The following is a 21,974-nucleotide window of genomic DNA, read 5'->3' as shown; positions in this document are numbered from 1 at the left end:
AAAAATATATAAAAAAAAAACTTTATATAACGTAAATCTGTATAAAATATATATACAAAATACACATTAAATAATGCAAATATGTATGAAAAAAATATATACAAAACACAAGTAGAATAGTGTAAAATCGTATCAAAATAAATACACAGAATATTAGTAAAATAATGTAAATTTGTATAAAAACATAGATGCAAAATACCCATAAAAGAACGCATTTTTTATAATATATATATATATATATATATATATATATATATATATATATATATATATATATATATATATATATATATATATATATATATATATATATATATATATATATATATATATATATATATATATATATATATATATATATATATATATATATATATATATATATATATATATATATATATATATATATATATATATATATATATAGCAAAATATTTAAATTTGTATTAAAATAAATATACAAAATGCACATTCATTAAGGTAAATTTGTATTGAAATAGATATGCAAAATACATATAAAACAATTTAAATTTGTTTCAAAATATATATACGAATACACAAAATAACGTAGATTTCTATAAAAATATATATACAAAATACACATAAAATGAAGTAAATAAGTATAAAAAAATGTATACAAAATACACATATAAATTTGTATGAAAATACATATACAAATACACATAAAATAATATGAATTTGTATAAAATTTGTTTCAAAATATATGCGAATACACACAATAAAATAACGTAAATTTTTATGAAAATGTATATACAAAATACACATAAAATAATTTAAATACATAGAAAAATATATATACAAAATAAACATAAAATAATGTAAATTCGTATCAAAATAAATAAAAAAAATTCCAATAAAAGAATGTATATTTGTAGGAAAATATATATACAAAATACAAATAAAATAAGTAGAATTTGTATAAAAATATATACAAAAATACACAAAAATAATTTAAATTTGTTTGAAAATATATATGCAAAATACACATAAAATTAGACAAATTTGTATTGAAATACATATAAAAAATTCACATAAAATAATGTAAATTTGTATGAAAATATATAAACAAATACACATAAAATAACGTAAATTTGGATAAAATATATATACAAAATAAACATTAAATAATGTAAATATGTATAAAAAAATATATATACAAAATACACATAGAATAATGTTAAATCGTATCAAAATAAATAAACAGAATATCAATAAAATAATGTAAATTTGTATGAAAATAAAGATGCAAAATACCCATATTATAACGCATATTTGCATAAAAATATATATACAAAAATACACATAAAATAGTTTAATTTGTATTAAAATAAATATACAAAATGCACATACAATAAAGTAAATTTGTATTGAAATAGATATGCAAAATACACATAAATAATGTAAATTTGTATCAAAATATATATACGAATACACATAAAATAGAGTAAATTTCTATGAAAATATACATACACAATACATATAAAATGATGTAAATAGGTATAAAAATTTATATATCAAATACACTTAAATAATGTAAATTCGTATCAAAATAAATAAAGAAAATTCCGATAAAAAACGTATTTTTGTAGGAAAAAAAAAATACAAAATACACATAAAATAACGAAAATTTGTATAAAAATATATAAAAAAAAAAAAAACACAAAAATAATACCAATTTGTATGAAAATTGATATACAAAATACACATATTATTAGTTAAATTTGTATTTAAATACATGTACAAAATACATATAAAATAAATTTGTATGAAATGAAAACAAATACACATAAAATAAGGTACATTTGTATAATATATATATACAAAATACACATAGAATAATGTAAAATCGTATCAAAATAAGTACACAAAATATCAATAAAATAATTTAAATTTCAATGAAAATAAAGATGCAAAATACCGATAAAATTAGGTAAATTTGTATTTAAATACATATACAAAATACACATAAAATAATGTAAATTTGAATGAAAATACTTAAACAAATACACTTAAAATAACGTAAATTTGTATAATAAATATATGCAAAACACAAATAGAGTAATGTAAAATCGTATCAAAATAAATACACAGAATATTAATAAAATAATGTAAATTTGTATGAAAATAAAGAGGCAAAATACCCATAAAATAACGCATTTTTTTTATTTATAAAAATATATATACAAAAATACACATAAAAAAATTAAATTAGTATTAAAATAAATATATAAAAAACACACACAATAAAGTAAATTTGTATTGAAATAGATATGCAAAATACATATAAAACAATGTAAATTTGTTTCAAAATATATATACGAATACACATAAAATAACGTAGATTTCTATAAAAATATATATACAAAATACACATAAAATGAAGTAAATACGTATAAAAAAATGTATACAAAATACACATAAAATAATGTAAATTCGTATGAAAATAAATAAACAAAATACCAATAAAAGAATGTGTATTTGTATAAATATAAATATACAAAATACACATAAAATAACGTAAATTTATATATAACTATATACAAAAATACACAGAAGTAATTAAATTAGTATGAAAATAGATATACAAAATAAGGTAAATTCGTATCAAATTCAATATACAAAATTCAGATAAAAGAACGTATATTTGTAGAAAAATAAATATACAAAATACACATAAAATAACGAAAATTTGTATGAAAATATACAAAAATAAACAAAAATAATTTCAATTTGTATGAAAATAGATATTCAAAATACACATATAATTAGTTAAATTTGTCTTTAAATACATGTACAAAATACACATAAAATAATGTAAATTTGTATGAAATGAAAACAAATACACATAAAATAACGTACATTTCTATAAAATATATAATAAAAAATACACATAGAATAATGTAAAATCATCTCAAAATAAATACACAGAATATCAATAAAATAACGTAAATTTGTATGAAAATAAAGGTGCAAAATACCCATAAAATAAAGCATATTTTTATAAAAATATATATACAAAAATACACATTCAATAATTAAATTTGAATTAAAAGTAATATACAAAATACACATACAATAAGGTAAATTTTTTTTAAATATGCAAAATACACATAAAACAATGTAAATTTGTTTCAAAATATATATACGAATACACATAAAATAACGTAGATTTCTATAGAAATATATATACAAAATGCACTTGAGATGCTCTAAATACGTATAAAAATATATATACAAAATAGACATTAAATAATGTAAATTTCGTGTCAAAATAGATAAATAAAATATCAATAAAAGATTGTGTATTTGTATGAGAATACATATGCAAAATACACATAAAATAACGTAAATTTGTGTAAAACTATGTCATTTTGTATGAAAATATATAAACAAATACACATAAAATAACGTAAATTTGGATAAAATATATATACAAAATATACATTTAATAATGTAAATATGTATAAAAATATATATACAAAATACACATAGAATAATGTTAAATCGTATCAAAATAAATAAACAGAATATCAATTAAATAATGTAAATTTGTATGAAAATAAAGATGCAAAATACCCATATAATAACGCATATTTGCATAAAAATATATATACAAAAATAAACATAGAATAATCAAATTTGTATTAAAATTAATATACAAAATGCACATACAATAAGGTAAATTTGTATTGAAAAAATATGCAAAATACACTTAAACAATGTAAATTTGTTTCAAAATAAATATACGAATACTCATAAAATAACGTAGATTTCTATAGAAATATATATACAAAATACACATGAAATGATGTAAATACGTATAAAAATATATATACAAAATACATATTAAATAATGTAAATTCGTGTCAAAATAAATAAACAAAATATCATGAAAAGAATGTGTATTTGTATGAAAATAGATATACAAAATACAAATAAAATAACTTAAATTTGTATAAAACTATATACAAAAATACACAAAAATAATTTAAACTTGTATGAAAATAAATATACAAAAAACACATAAAATTAGGTAATTTTGTTTTGAAATACATATACAAAATACACAAAAAATAATGTAAATTTGAATGAAAATATATAAACATATACACTTAAAATAACGTAAATTTGTATCAAATATATATAGAAATACACATTAAATAATGTAAATATGTATAAAAAAAAATAGATACAAAACACAAATAGAATAATGTAAAATCGTATCAAAATAAATACACAAAATATTAATAAAATAATGTAAATTTGTATGAAAATTAAGATGCAAAATACCCATAAAATAACGCATTTTTTATAAAAATATATATACGAGAACACATAAAATATCTGATTTTGTATTAAAATAAGTATACAAAATGCACATACAATAAGGTAAATTTGTATTGAAATAGATACGCAAAATACATATAAAACAATGTAAATTTGTTTCAAAATATATAAAGGAATACACCTAAAATAACTTTGATTTCTATAAAAATATATATACAAAATACATATATAATTAAGTAAATACGTATAAAAAAATGTATACAAAATACACATAAAATAATGTAAACTCGTATCAAAATATATAAACAAAATACTAATAAAAGAATGTGTGTTTGTATAAATATAAATATACAAAATACACATAAAATAACGTAAATTTATATAAAACTATATACAAAAATACATAAAAGTAATTAAATTTGTATTAAAATAGATATACAAAATACACATAAAATAAGCTAAATTTGAATTGAAATATATATACAAAATACATAAAATAATGTAAATTTGTATCAAAATACTTATAAAAATACACATATAATAACGTAAATTTGTATAAAAATATATAAACAAAATACACATTAAATAATGTAAATACGTATAAAAAAATGTACAAAATACACAAACAATCATGTAATTCGTATCAAAATAAATAGACAAAATACCAATAAAATAATGTAAATTTCTATGAGAAAACATATACAAAATACACATAAATAACGCAAATTTCAATAAAAATATATATAATATAATATATTTTTATACATATTTAAAATATTTAATGTATATTTTGTATATATATATTTTACCCAAATTTACGTTATTTTATGTGTATTTGTTTATATATTTTCATACAAATTTACATTATTTTATGTGAGTTTTGTATGTATTCAATACAAATATGCCTAACTTTATGTGTATTTTGCATATCTATTTTCAAACAAATTTAAATTATTTTGTGTATTTTGTATATATTTTCATCAAATTTTAGTTATTTTATTTGTTTTTATATATATATTTTCATACAAATATAAATTCTTTTATTGTAATTTTTTTTATTTATTTATTACGAATTTACATTATTTTATGTGTATTTTGTTTATATTATTTTCTACGTATTTAAATTATTTTATGTGTATTTTATATATACATTTTCATGAAAATTTATGTTATTTTATTGTGTGTATTCGTATATATTTTGAAACAAATTTTATACAAATTCATGTTATTTTATGTGTATTTGTATATATATTTTCATACAAATTTATATTATTTTATGTGTATTTTTACATATATTTTATTACAAATTTACATTATTTTATGTTTATTTTGTATATTTATTTCATTCAATTTTAAATTATTTAATGTGTATATTTGTATTTGTATTTAGGTTATTTTATGTGTGTTTTCTATATATATTTTCATCCAAAATTACATTATTTTATTGTTATTTTCTTAATTGAACTCGATACGAATTTAGATTATTTCATAGGTATTTTGTATACATATTTTTATACTCATTTACATTATCTAATGTGTGTTTTGTATATATTTTTTTATGCAAATTAATTTTATGTGCATTTTTGTACTTATATTTTTATACAAATTTGCGTTATTTTATGTGTATTTTGTATATGTTTTCTCATACAAATTTACATTATTTAATTAGTTTTTTGTTTATTTATTTTGATACGAATGACATGATTATTTGTGTATTTTGTTTATATATTTTTATACAAATTTACGTAATTATATGTGTATTTGTTAAAAATATTTTGAAACAAATTTACTTTATTTTATGTATTTTGTATATATATTTCAATTCAAATTTAGCTTATTTTGTGTGTATTTTGTATATCTATTTTCATACAAATTTAATTACTTTTGTAAATTTTTGTATATAGTTTTATACAATTTTACGTTATTTTATGTGCATTTTGAATATTTATATTAATACAAATACATATTCTTTGATTGGTATTTTGTTTATTTATTTTGATACGAATTTACTTTATTTTATATGTATTTTGTATACATTTTTTTATACGTATTTACTTCATTTTATGTATTTTGTATATATATTTTTATAGAAATCTACGTTATTTTATGTGTATTTGTATATATATTTTGAAACAAATTTACATTGTTTTATATGTATTTTATATCTATTTTAATACAAATTTACCTTATTGTATGTGCATTTTGTATATTTATTTTTATACAAATTCTAATATTTTCTGTGTATTTTGGTATATATAATTTTATAAAAAAATGCGTTATTTTATAGGTATTTTGCAACTTAATTTTCGTTCAAATTTACATTATTTTATTAATATTCTGTGTATATATTTTGATACGATTTTATATTATTCTATTTGTGTTTTGTATATATTCTTTTATACATATTTACATTATCTAATGTGTATTTTGTATATATATTTTATACAAATTTACGTTATTTTAAGTGTATTTGTTTATATATTTTCATTCAAATTTACATTATTTTAAGTGTATTTTGTATATGTATTTCGATACAAATTTACATAATCTTATGTGTATTTTGTATATTTATTTTCATACAAATTTTAATTATTTTTGTGTATTTTTGTATATAGTTTATATAAATTTAGGTTATTTTATGTGTATTTTCTATATCAATTTTCATACAAATACACATTCTTTTATTGATATTTTGTTTATTTATTTTGACGCGAGTTTACATTATTTAATGTGTATTTTGTATATATATTTTTATTATTTATATTATTTTATTGCTATTTTGTTTATATATATATATATATATATATATATATATATATATATATATATATATATATATATATATATGTATATATTATTTAATGTGTATTTTGTTTATATATTTTAAAAATTTACGCTATTTTATGTGTATTTGTAAATATATTTTGATACAAATTTACATTATTTCATTTGTATATTGCATATATATTTCTATACAAATTTATCTTATTTTATGTGTATTTTTTATATTCATTTTTATTCAAATTAAAATTATTTGATGTGTATTTTGTAAATATATTTTCTTACAAATTTACGTTATTTTATGTGTATTTTGTACATTTATTTTCATACATTATTTTACTGGTATTTTGTTTATTTATTTTGATACAAATTTAGATTATTTTATGTGTATTTTGTATAAAGATTTTTATACGCATTTACACTATTTAATTTGTATTTTGCATATATATTTTATAGAAATCTACGTTATTTTATGTGTATTGTATATATATTTTGAAACAAATTTACATTATTTATGTATTTTGTATATCTATTTCAATACAAATTTACTTATTTTATGTGTATTTTGTATATTTATTTTAATACAAATTCAAATATTTTGTGTATTTTGTATATATATATATATATATATATGTTATATATATGTATTTATATATATATATATATATATATATATATATATATATATATTATATATATATATATATATATTTTGATATATATTTATATTATTTTATGTGTATTTTGTATATATATTTTTATACAAATTTACATTATTTTATGTGTATTTTGTATTTATTTTCATAAAATTTACATTATTTTATTTGTGTATTGTATATATTATTTATTTTATACAAATTTACATTATTTTATGTGTATTTGTATATATATATATATATATATATATATATATATATATATATATATATATATATATATATATATATATATATATATATATATATATATATATATATATATATATATATATATATATATATATATATATATATATATATATATATATTTTTTCTATACAAATTTACATTATTTTATGTGTATTTTTATAAAATTTGAAACAAATTTACCTTATTTTATGTTTATTTTGCATATTTATTTAATACAAATTTACGTTATTTAATGTGTATATTTGTATTTGTATTTAATTTAATTTATGTGTATTTTGCATATCTATTTTCATACAAATTTACATTATTTTATTGACATTTTGTGTATTTATTTTAATTCGATTTTACATTATTCTATATGTATTTTGTATATATATTTATACAAATTTACGTTATTTAATGTGTTTGTATATTTATTTTCATACAAATTTTCATTATTTTATGTGTATTTTGTTCATGTATTTAAATGTGGTTATTTATGTATTTTGTATATATTTTTTCATAAAATATAGGTTCTTTTATCGGAATTTTCTTTATTTATTTTGATACGAATTTACATTATTTTTATATTTGGTATATATTTTTTTATACGTATTTTCATCATTTTATATGTATTTGTATATATATTTCATACAAATTTACATTATTTTATGTGCATTTGTGCTTTTTTTATACAAATTTACATTATTTTATGTATTTTCTATATATATTTCAATACAAATTTAGCTTACTGTATGAGTATTTTATATATCTATTTTCATACAAATTTAATTATTTATATATTTTTGTATATATTTTTACAAATATGTGTTATTATATGTGTATTTTGTATATTTATATTTATACAAATACACATTCTTTTATTAGTATTTTGTTTATTTATTTTGATACGATTTATATTATTCTAATGTGTATTTTGTAGATATTTTTTATACATATTTAAATTATTTAATGTATATTTTGTATATATATTTTATTCAAATTTACGTTATTTTATGAAATATACATAAAATAACCTAAATTGTAATACATAGCACAAAATACACATAAAATAATGTAAATTTAGGAAAAATTAAAACAAATACACATAAAATAACGTACATTTGTATAAAATATATATAAAAAATATACATTAAATGTATATCAAAAAATATATTTACAAAAACACATAGAATAATGTAAATCGTATCAAAATAAATACACAGAATATCAATAAAAATAATAAATTTTATGAAAATAAAGGTGCAAAATACCCATAAGATTAAGAATATTTTTATAAGAATATATACAAAATACACATTCAATAATTAAATTTGTATTAAAATAAATATACAAAATGCACATACAATAAGGTAAATTTTTTTAAATATGCAAGTACATAATACATATATAACAATGTAAATTTGTTTCAAAATATATATACGAATACACATAAAATAACGTAGTTTATAGAAATATATATAAAAAATGCAATTGAGATTCTTTAAATGCGATAAAATATATATACAAAATAGACATTGAATAATGTAAATTCGTGTCAAAATAAATAAACAAAATATTGAAAATATCAATAAAAGAATGTGTATTTGTATGAAAATTCATATACAAAATACAATTAAAATAACGTAAATTTGTATAAAACTATGTAAATTTGTATTAGAATATATAAACAAATACACATAAAATAACGTAAATTTGGATAAAATATATGCAAATATACATTATATAATGTAAATGTATATTAAATATATATACAAAATACACATATAATAATGTTAAATCGTATCAAATAAATAAACAGAATATCAATTGGATTAAATAATGTAAAATTGTATGAAAAAAGATGCAAAATACCCATATAATAATGCATATTTGCATAAATATATATACAAAATACATATGAAATAATTAAATTTGGCATTGAAATAAATATACAATAAAGTAAATTTGTATTGAAATAGATATGTAAATCAATAATGTAAATTTGTATCAAAATATATATGAATACATATAAATAAAGTAAATTTCTATGAAAATATACATACAAAATACACATAAACTTATGTAAATAAAAATATATATACCAAATACACACAAAATAATGTAAATTCATATCAAAATAAATAAACAAAATTCCGATGAAGAACGTATATTGTTGGAAAATAAATATAAAATATACATAAAATAACGAAATTTTATAAAAACATACAAAAAAAAACACAAAATAATTTCAATTTATGAAAATAGATACAAAATACACATATAATTAGTTAAATTTGTCTTTAAATACATGTACAAAATACATATAAAATAATGTAAATTTTATGAAATGAAAACATATGAACATAAAATAACATTACATTTGTACAGAATATATATGGGTGACAAAATACACATAGAATAATGTAAAATCTTAAAAAATTTATAAACAGAATATCAATATAATAATGTAAATTTGTATGAAAATAAAGATGCAAAATACATATAAAATAAAGCATATTTTTATGAAAATACATATACAAAAATACACATAGAATAATTAAATTTGTAATAAAATTAATATACAAAATGCATATACAATAAAGTAAATTTGTATTGAAAAATTTGCAAAATACACATAAAACAGTGTAAATTTGTTTCAAAATCTATATACGAATACACATAATCAACGTGGATTTCTATGAAATATATATACAAAATACATGAAATGATGTAAATACGTATAACAATGTAAATATGTATTTATATACAAAATACACATTACATAATGTAAATTCGCGACAAAATAAATAAACAAAATATCAATAAAAGAATTATTTGTATGAAAATAGATATACAAATACACATAAATAACATAAATTTGTATAAAACTATATACAAAATACACAAAAAATAATTTAAATTTGTATGAAAATATATATCAAATACACATAAAATTAGGTAAATTTATATTGAAATACATTTACCACCAAAAATACACAAAAATAATGTAAATTTGAATGAAAATATATAAACAAATACACTTAAAATAACGTAAATTTGTATAAAATATATATACAAAATACACATTAAATAATGTAAATATGTATGCAAAATATACAAAACACAAAGAGAATAATTTAAAATCGTATCAAAATAAATACACAGAATATTAATAAAATAATGTGAAATTTGTATGAAATTAAGATGAAAATACCCATAAAAAGCGCATTTTTTAAAAATATATATACAAAACACACACATAAAATATTTGAATTTATTAAAATAAATATACGAAAAATGCACACAATAAGAAGAAATTTCTATTGAAAGAGATATGCAAAATACACTTATAAAACAATGTGTAAAATTTGTTTTGAAATATATATACGAATACACATAAATAACGTAGATTTCTATAAAAATATAAATACAAAAATGCATATAAAATGAAGTAAAGTTACGTATATAAATGAAAATGTATACAAAATACAGATAAAATAATGTAAACTCGGTATCCAAACGTCGGGCTAAATAAATAAATACTAAAAAAAAATGATGTATTTGGTATAAATATAAATAATACAAAATACATTAAGCGTAAAATAACAATAAATTTATATAAAACTATATACATAAATACACAAAAGCAATTAAATTTGTTTGGAAATAGATATACAAAATACACATAAATATAAGCTAAATTTGGATTGAAATATATATACAAAATACATAAAATAATGTGAAATTTGTATCAAAATATTTATAGAATTACATATAATAACGTAAATTTGTATAAAATATATAAATAAAATACACATTAAATAATGTAAATACGTAAAAAAAAATATGTAAAAATACATATAATCGCATATGAAAATTCGTATCAAAATAAATAAACAAAATACCAATAAAATAATGTAAATTTGTATGAGAAAAAAGCATATACAAAATATACATAAATAACGTGAAATTTCTATAAAATATATGTACAAAAATGCACATAAAATAACCTAATTTTCATAAAAATATATATACAAAACACACATTAGATAATGTAAATGAGTATAAAAATATGTACACAAAATACCTAAGAAAATATCTAATTGTTTTATATGTATTTTGCATATCTTTTTCAATATAAATTTACCTTATTGTCATGTGCATTTTGTAATATTTATTTTAATACAAATTTAAATTTTATGTGTATTTTGGTATATATATTTAAAAAAAACCTTATTTGGGTATTTTTGCTTTTTATACAAATTTACATTATTTATTAATATTCTGTGTATTTTTTTTGATACGATTTTAATATTATTCTATTTATAGTTTGTATATATTTTTATATACATATTTCATATTATTTATATATATTTATATATATATATATATATACAAATTTATTATTTAAAATATATTAAATTTATATATTTTTCGTCAAATTTACATTATTTTATGTATTATTTTGTATATATATTCAATACAAATTTACCTAATTTATGTGTGCTTTTGCATATTTTTTCAAACAAATTTAAATTATTTTTGTGTATTTTGTATATATAAAGTTTTATACTAAATTTACGTTATTTTGATTGTATATTTTGTATATCTATTTTCATACAAATACACATTCTTTTACATATTTTGTTTATTTATTTTGACACGAATTTACATTATTTAATGTCTATTGTATATATATTTTTTATACGTATTTACAGCATCTCAAATGTATTTTGTATATATATTTCTATAGAAATCTACGTTATTTTATGTGTATTCATATATATTTTTTGAAACAAATTTACATTGTTTTATGTGTATTTTGCATATTTTTTTAATAAAAATTTACCTTATTGTATGTGCATTTTGTATATTAATTTTAATACAAATTTAATTATTGAATGTGTATTTTTGTATATGAATTTTTAAAAAAATATGCATTATTTTATGAGAAGTTATATTATTTATGTGTATTTTACATAGTTTTTATTACAAATTTACCTTATTTTATGATTATTTTGTATATTTATTTCATTCAATCTTAAATTATTTTATGTGTATATTTGTATTTGTATTTAGGTAATTTTATGTGTATTTTCTATATATATTTTCATCCAAAATTACATTATTTTATAGGTATTTTCTTAATTTAATTCGATACGAATTTAGATTTTTTCATAGGTATTTTGTATACATATTTTTATACTCATTTACATTATCTAATGTGTGTTTTGTGTATATATTTTTTATGCAAATTTACTTTATTTTATGTGCATTTTTGTACATTTTATGAGTATTTTGTAAATGTTTTCTCATACAAATTTACATTATTTTATTGGTATTTTATTAATTTATTTTGATACGAATTACATGATTATATGTGTATTTTGTACATATTTTTTATACGTATTTACATTATTTAATGTGTATTTTGTTTATATATTTTTATACAAATTTAGGTTATTATATGTGTATTTGTATAAATATTTTGATACAAATTTACATTGTTTTATGTATTTTGTATATATATTTCAATTCAAATTTAGCTTATTTTATGTGTATTTTGTATATCTATTTTCACACAAATTTAATTACTTTTGTGTATTTTTGCATATAGTTTTATATAAATTTACGTTATTTTATTTGTATTTTGTATATTTATATTTATACAATACACATTCTTTTATTAGTATTTTGTTTATTTATTTTGATACGAGTTTACATTATTTTATGGGTATTTTGTATACCTTTTTTATACGTATTTACTTCATTTTATGTGTATTTTGTATATTTATTTTCATAGAAATCTACGTTATTTTATGTGTATTCGTATATATATTTTGAAAAAAATTTACATTGTTTTATATGTATTTTGCATATCTATTTCCATACAAATTTACCTTATTGTATGTGCATTTTGTATATTTATTTTAATACAAATTGAAATATTTTATGTGTGTCCTGGTATATATATTTAAAAAAAAATGCGTTATTTTATGGGTATTTTGCATCTTAATTTTCATACAAATTTACATTATTTTATTAATATTCTGTGTATTTATTTTTATACGATTTTATATTATTCTATTTGTGTTTTGTATATATTTTTTAATACATATTTACATTATTTAATGTGTATTTTGTATATATATTTTATAGAAATTTACGTTATTTTGTGTATTTGTTTGTATATTTTCATTCAAATTTACATTATTTTATGTGTATTTTGTAAATGTATTTCAAAACAAATTTACCAAATTTTATGTGCATTTTGTATATTTATTTTCATACAAATTAAAATTATTTTTGTGTATTTTTGTATATAGTTTTATACAAATTTAGGTGATTTTATGTGTATATTGTATATATATTTTCATACAAATACACATTCTTTTATTGATATTTTGTTTATTTATTTTGACGCGAATTTACATTATTTAATGTGTATTTTATATATATGTTTTTATACGTGTTTACATCATTTGATGTGTATTTTGTATATATATTTCTATAGAAATCTACGTTGATGTTTGAGTATTCGTATATAGATTTTGAAAGAAATTTACACTGTTTTATGTTATTTTGTATATTTTTTCAATACAAATTTACCTTATTGTATATGCATTTTGTATACTAAATTTAATACAAATTTAATTATGCTATGTGTATTTTTTATATGTATTTTTATAAAAAATATGTTTTATTTTAAGGGTATTTTGCATCTTTATTTTCATACAAATTTACATTATTTTATTTATATTCAGTTTATTTTTTTTAAACAGTTTTACATTATTCTATGTGTATTTCGTATATATATTTTTATACATGTTTACATTATTTAATATATATTTTGTATATATATTTAATGCAATTGTACGTTATTTTATATGTATTTGTTTATATATTTTATATATTTTATATTTTATATTACATTATTTAATGTGTATTTTGAATATGTATTTCAATTAAAATTTGCCTAATTTTATGTGTAGTTTGCATATCTATTCTCAAACAAATTTATATTATTTTTGTGTATTTTTGTATATATTTTTATACAAATTTAAGCTATTCTATTTGTATTTTGTATATAAATTTTCCTACAAATATACATTCTTTTATTTGAATTTTTGTTTCATTTTATTTTTTGATACGAGTTTACATTATTTTGTGTGTATTTTAAATATGTATTTTCCTACGTATTTACATTATTTTATGTTATTATTTTGTATATATATTTTCATAAAAAGGTACGTTATTTTATTTTTGTGTGCTTCGTATATGTTTTTTGATACAAATTTATATTTATTTTATGTGTATTTATCTTATCTACATTTATCTTATTGTATGTGTATTTTTGTATATTTTATTTTAAGCTTTAAATTTAATTATTTGATGTGTGTTTTATATATATATATTTTTTAAATGAGTAAGTTTTATGGAAATTATTTTGCATCTTTGTTTTTCATTTTACATTACTTTATTGATATTCTAACACATTTATATTGATACAATTTTGCATTATTCTAGGTGTATTTTGTATATATTTTCCATACATATTTACATTAATTGATATTATTATTTTGTATATATATATATTTTCTACGTATTTACATTATTTTATATGCTATTTTGTATATATATTTTCATAAAAATTACGTTATTTTATTGTATTCGTATATATTTTCATAAAAATTTTTTACAGAGGTCATATTATATTTATGTGTATTTGTATATATATTTTTCATACAAATTTATATTATTTTATGTGTATTTTACATATATTTCATTACAAATTTACCTTATTTTATGTTTTTTTATATTTATTTAATTTAATTTTAAATTTTTTTATGTGTATATTTGTGTTTGTATTTAGGATTTATTTTATATATTATTTTCTATATATATTTTCATCCAAGAAATTACATTATTTTATTGGTATTTTCCTTAATTTAATTCGATACAATTTAGATTATTTCATAGTTATTTTTATACATATTTTTTTACTCATTTACATTGCTCTAATGTGTGTTTTTGTATATATATTTTTATGCCAAATTTACTTTTATTTTATGTGCATTTTGTATTGTATATTTTTTATAGAAATTGCATTATTTTATATGTATTTATGTTTTCAACTACAAATTTATATTATTTTATTGGTATTTTTGTTTATTTATTTTGATACAATTACATGATTATAATATTGTATTTTGTACATATTTTTTATACGTATGTTACATTATTTAATAATGTATTTTGTTCATATATTAAAAAAACAAATTACGTTATTATATGTGTATTTGTATAAATATTTTGATACAAATTTACATTATTTTATGTATTTTGTATATATATTAACAATTCAAATTTAGCTTACATTTTTATATAAATATATATACAAAATACACATGAATAATGTAAAATTGTATCAAAATACTCTACAGAATGTCCAATAAAAGTAAATATATGAAATTTGTTTGAATAAATGCAAAATACTCATAAATAAAGCAGTATTTTTATAATAATATACAAAAATAAATAAAATAATTAAATTTAATAATTAAAATATAAAAAAAACAATATTATGACATTTGTATTGAAATAGAATATGCAAAACTACACATAAAACAAGAGAATTTATTTCAAAATAACATATACGCAATACACATAAAACAACGTGATTTTTCTGTAAAATATGTATAAAAAATGCATGAAAAATACAGAAATAATTAAAAAAATTTGTATGAAAATAAATATACAAAATACACATAAAGGTTAAACATTGTAATTGAAGCTGCATATACAAAATACAAGATCATGTAATTTGAATGAAATGTATGAAACAAATACCACTTTAACGTACATTTGTATAAATATATATACAAAATGCACACGTTAAATATTGATAGTGAATGGAAAAAATATATACAAAACACCAAATGAGGCAATAGGAGTAAAATCGTATCAAAATAAATACAAGAATATTAATAAAATAATGTATATGAAAATAAAAATGCAAAATATAAAACTTCTTATTTTAGAAAAATATATACCAAAATACACATAAAATATTAAATTTGTTTAAAAACAATTATACAAAATGCACATTATAAATGTGAAATTTATGTTGAAAGAGATATGCTAAAATACATATAAAACTATATAAATTTGAATTTAAAAATATATATACAAAATACACATAAAATTAAATAAATACATATTATAAAAATATATACAAAATACACATCTAAATTGTGTGAAGGAAATATTTATACAAATACTACATAAAATAACATAATTTCGAATACACACAAGAAAATAACGTTTTGCAGAAGATCGTAGTATGAAAAATAAATAATTTAATACACGTAAGAAAGAAAAGTATATACAAAACACGCGCAAAATAATGCAATTCGATACTTCAAAACAAATGAAAGATTCCAGTAAAGGAGATGTATATTTGCTTGTGAAGAAATATACTATTCTCAAATAAAATAACTAAGAATTATATAAAATATATGCAAAATACCTAAAATAAGGATAAATTAGTTTGAAAATAGATATGCAAAATACACATAAAATTAAGCAGAAATTTGTATTGAAATCACATATACAAAATACACATAAAATAATGTAAATATGTGAAAATATGTAAATAAATACACAAAATAACGTAAATTTGAATAATATATACAAAATCAAAGCCATTAAATCGTGTAAATATGTATAAAATATATATGCAAATACAATGAATAAGTAATGCTCGTATCTAAAATAAATAAACAGAATATCAATAAAATAATGTAAATGTAATAAAATTATACAAATGCGATACACAGTGAAATAATTAAATTGTTTTTAAAATAAATATATAATGAACATACAATAAAAATGTTTATATTAAAATATATATGCAAAATACTACATAAATAATAATTTTTTTCGAAAAGATATGCACGAAAACATTAAAATAGAGTAAATTTCTGTAAAATCTGCATACAAAATATATATATATATATATATACATGTATATATATATATATATATATATATATATATATATATATATATATAAAAATAAAATTGTAAAAATATATATACCAAATGCTAAAATAATGAGTTAAATTTCAAATGAACGTATGTTTTTGGGAGAGTAATGTACAAAGTACACTAAAATAACAATTTATTATGAAATATATGCCTGGCACCTAAAAAATAATTTCAGTCTGAAGGCGGTATACAAAATACATAAATGTAAATTTGTATGAAAATACATGTTTGAATAGACATAAATATATTTGTATAAAATATATAGAAAATACACATTAAATAATGTAGCATATATGGGCAAAATACAATACAAAATACACATAGAATAATGTAAATCGTATCAAAAATAAATACACAAGAATATCAATAAAATAATGTAAATTTGTATGAAAATAAAAGATGCAAAATACATAAAATCGAGAATATTTTTAAAATATGTATACAAAATACACATATCAAAATAATTATATTTGTATTAAAATTAATAATACAAAATGCACACATACAATAAGGAAGAATTTGCATTGAAATGAATGTACAAAACTCATAAAACATAGATTTGAACTTTCAAAAAAAAAAAAAATATATATATATAGATATATATATATATATATATATATATATATATATATATATACATATATATATATATATATATATATATATATATATATATATACGAATACATAAAAAAAGGACACACAAATTTCTATATAAATATATATAAAATATATATATACAAAATACACATTCAATAATGTAAATTTGCGTCAAAATAGATATACAAAATATACATAAAATAAACTTATTTGTATTGAAATATATATACAAAATACACATAAAATAATGTAAATTTGTATCAAAAAATAGATGCGCATAAAATAAAGTAAATTTGTTTTAAAATAAATAATACACATTAAATAATGTAAATATGTAAAAAAAATATATATACAAAACACAAATAGAATAATGTAAAATCGTATCAAATAAATACACAGAATATTAATAAAACAATGTAAATTTGTATGAAAATAAAGATGCAAAATACCCATTAAATAACGCATTTTTTATAAAAATATATATACCAAAATACAAATGAAAAAATGAGTTTGAATTAAAATAAATATACAAAATACACATACAAAAAGGTAAATCTGTATTGAAATAGATATGCAAAATACATATAAAACAATGTAAATTTGTTTCAAAATATATATATTTGTATTGAAATAACATAAAATAACGTAGATTTGTATAAAAATATATATACAAAATACACATAAAATGAAGTAAATACGTATAAGAAAATGTATACAAAATACACATAAAATAATGTAAATTCGTATCAAAATAAATAAACAAAATACCAATAAAAGAATGTGTATTTGTATAAATATAAATATACAAAATACACATAAAATAACGTAAATTTGTATAAAACTATATACAAAAATACACAGAAGTAATTAAATTCGTATGAAAATAGATATACAAAATACAGATAAAATAAGCTAAATTTGAATTGAAATGTATATACAAAATACATAAAATAATGTAAATTTGTATCAAAATATTAATAAAAATACATATAATAACGTAAATTTGTTTAAAAATATATAAACAAAATACACATTAAGTAATGTAAATACGTATAAAAAATATGTACAAAATACACATATAATCATGTAATTCGTATCAAACTAAATAAACAAAATATCAATAAAATAATGTAAATTTGTATGAGAAAACATATACAAAATACACATAAAATAACGCAAACTTCTATTAAAATATATGTACAAAAATGCACATAAATTAAATTAAATTTGCATAAAAATAAAAATACAAAACACACAATAAATAATGTAAATGCGTATAAAAATATGTATACAAAATACATATGAAATAATCTAAATTCGTGTCGAATTCAATTAATAAAATACCAATAAAATAATGTAGTTTTGGATGTAAATATATATAGAAAATACACATAAAATAACCTAAATACAAATACAAATATTCACATTAAATAGTTTAAAACTGAATTAAATAAATATTCAAAATAAACATAAAATAAGGTAAATTTCTAATGAAATATATGTAAAAATGCACATAAAATAATGTAAATTTGTATGAAAATATATATACAAATACACATAATATAACATGAATGTGTATAAAATTTGTAACAAATTATATACGAATACACACAATAAAATAAGGTAAATTTTTATGAGAATATATATACAAAATACACATAAAATAATGTAAATACGTAGAAAAATATATATACAAAATACACATAAAATAATGTAAATTCGTATCAAAATAAATAAACAAAATTCCAATAAAGGAATGTATATCTGTAGGAAAATATATATACAAAATACAAATGAAATAACTAAAATTTGTAAAAAAATACATAGAATAATACACAAAAATAATTTAAATTTGTTTGAAAATAGATATGGAAAATGCACATAAAATTAGGCAAATTTGTATTAAATACATATACAAAACCCACATAAAATAATAAAAATTTGTATGAAAATATATATATACAAATATATATACAAAATATACATTAAATAATTTAAATATGTATAAAAATATATATACAAAATACACATAGAATAAAGTAAAATCGTATCAAAATAAATAAACAGAATATCAATAATATAATGTAAATTTGTATGAGAATAAAGATGCAAAATACCCATATATTAACGCATATTTGTATAAAAATATATTTACAAAAATACATATAAATAATTAATTTTTTATTAAAATAAATATACAAAATGCACATACAATAAAGTAAATTTGAATTGAAATAGATATGCAAAATACACATCAATAAAGTAAATTTGTATCAAAAAATATATACGAATACTCATAAAATAGAGTAAATTTATATGAAAATATACATACAAATACATATAAAATGATGTAAATAAGTATAAAAATATATATACCAAATATACCTCAAATAATGTAAATTCGTATCAAAATAAATAAAGAAAATTCCGATAAAAGAACGTATATATGTAGGAAAATAAATATACAAAATACACATTTAAATACATGAACAAAAACACATAAAATAATGAATATTTGTATGAAATGAAAACAAATACACATAAAGTAACGTATATTTGTATAAAATATATATACAAAATAGACATAGAATAATGAAAAATCGAATTAAATTAAATACAGAGAATATCAATAACATAATGTAAATTTGAATGAAAATAAAGATGCAAAATGCTCATAAAATAATTAAATTTGTATTAAAATTAATATAAAAAATGCACATACAATAACGTAAATTTGTATTGAAAAAACAAGCAAAATACACATAAAACAGTGTAAATTTCTTTCAAAATATATATACAAATTCACATAAAATAACGTAGATTTCTATAGAAATATATATATATATATATATATATATATATATATATATATATATAAATATATATATATATATATATATATATATATATATATATATATATATATATATATATATATATATATGTAAATATATATCAAAATATATAAATATATATAAATATATATATATAAAAATATATATACAAAATACACATTAAATAATGTAAACTCGCGTCAAAATAAATAAACAAAATATCAATAAAAGAATGTGTATTTGTATGAAAATAGATATAGAAAATACACATAAAATAACCTAAATTTGTATAAAACTATATACAAAAATACACAAAAATAATTTAAATTTGTATGAAAATAAATATACAAAATACATATAAAATTAGGTAAATTTGTATTGAAATACATATACAAAATACACTTAAAATAATGTAAATTTGAATGAAATTATATAAACAAATACACTTAAAATAACGTTAATTTGTATAAAATATATATAAAAAATGCACATTAAATAATGAAAATATGAAT

Source organism: Eriocheir sinensis, unplaced genomic scaffold, assembly GCF_024679095.1.
Source record: "Eriocheir sinensis breed Jianghai 21 unplaced genomic scaffold, ASM2467909v1 Scaffold114, whole genome shotgun sequence".
NCBI classification, from domain to species: Eukaryota; Metazoa; Arthropoda; class Malacostraca; order Decapoda; family Varunidae; genus Eriocheir; species Eriocheir sinensis.
The sequence above is the reverse complement of the archived record's forward strand: the minus strand, read 5'-3'. Positions refer to the sequence as shown.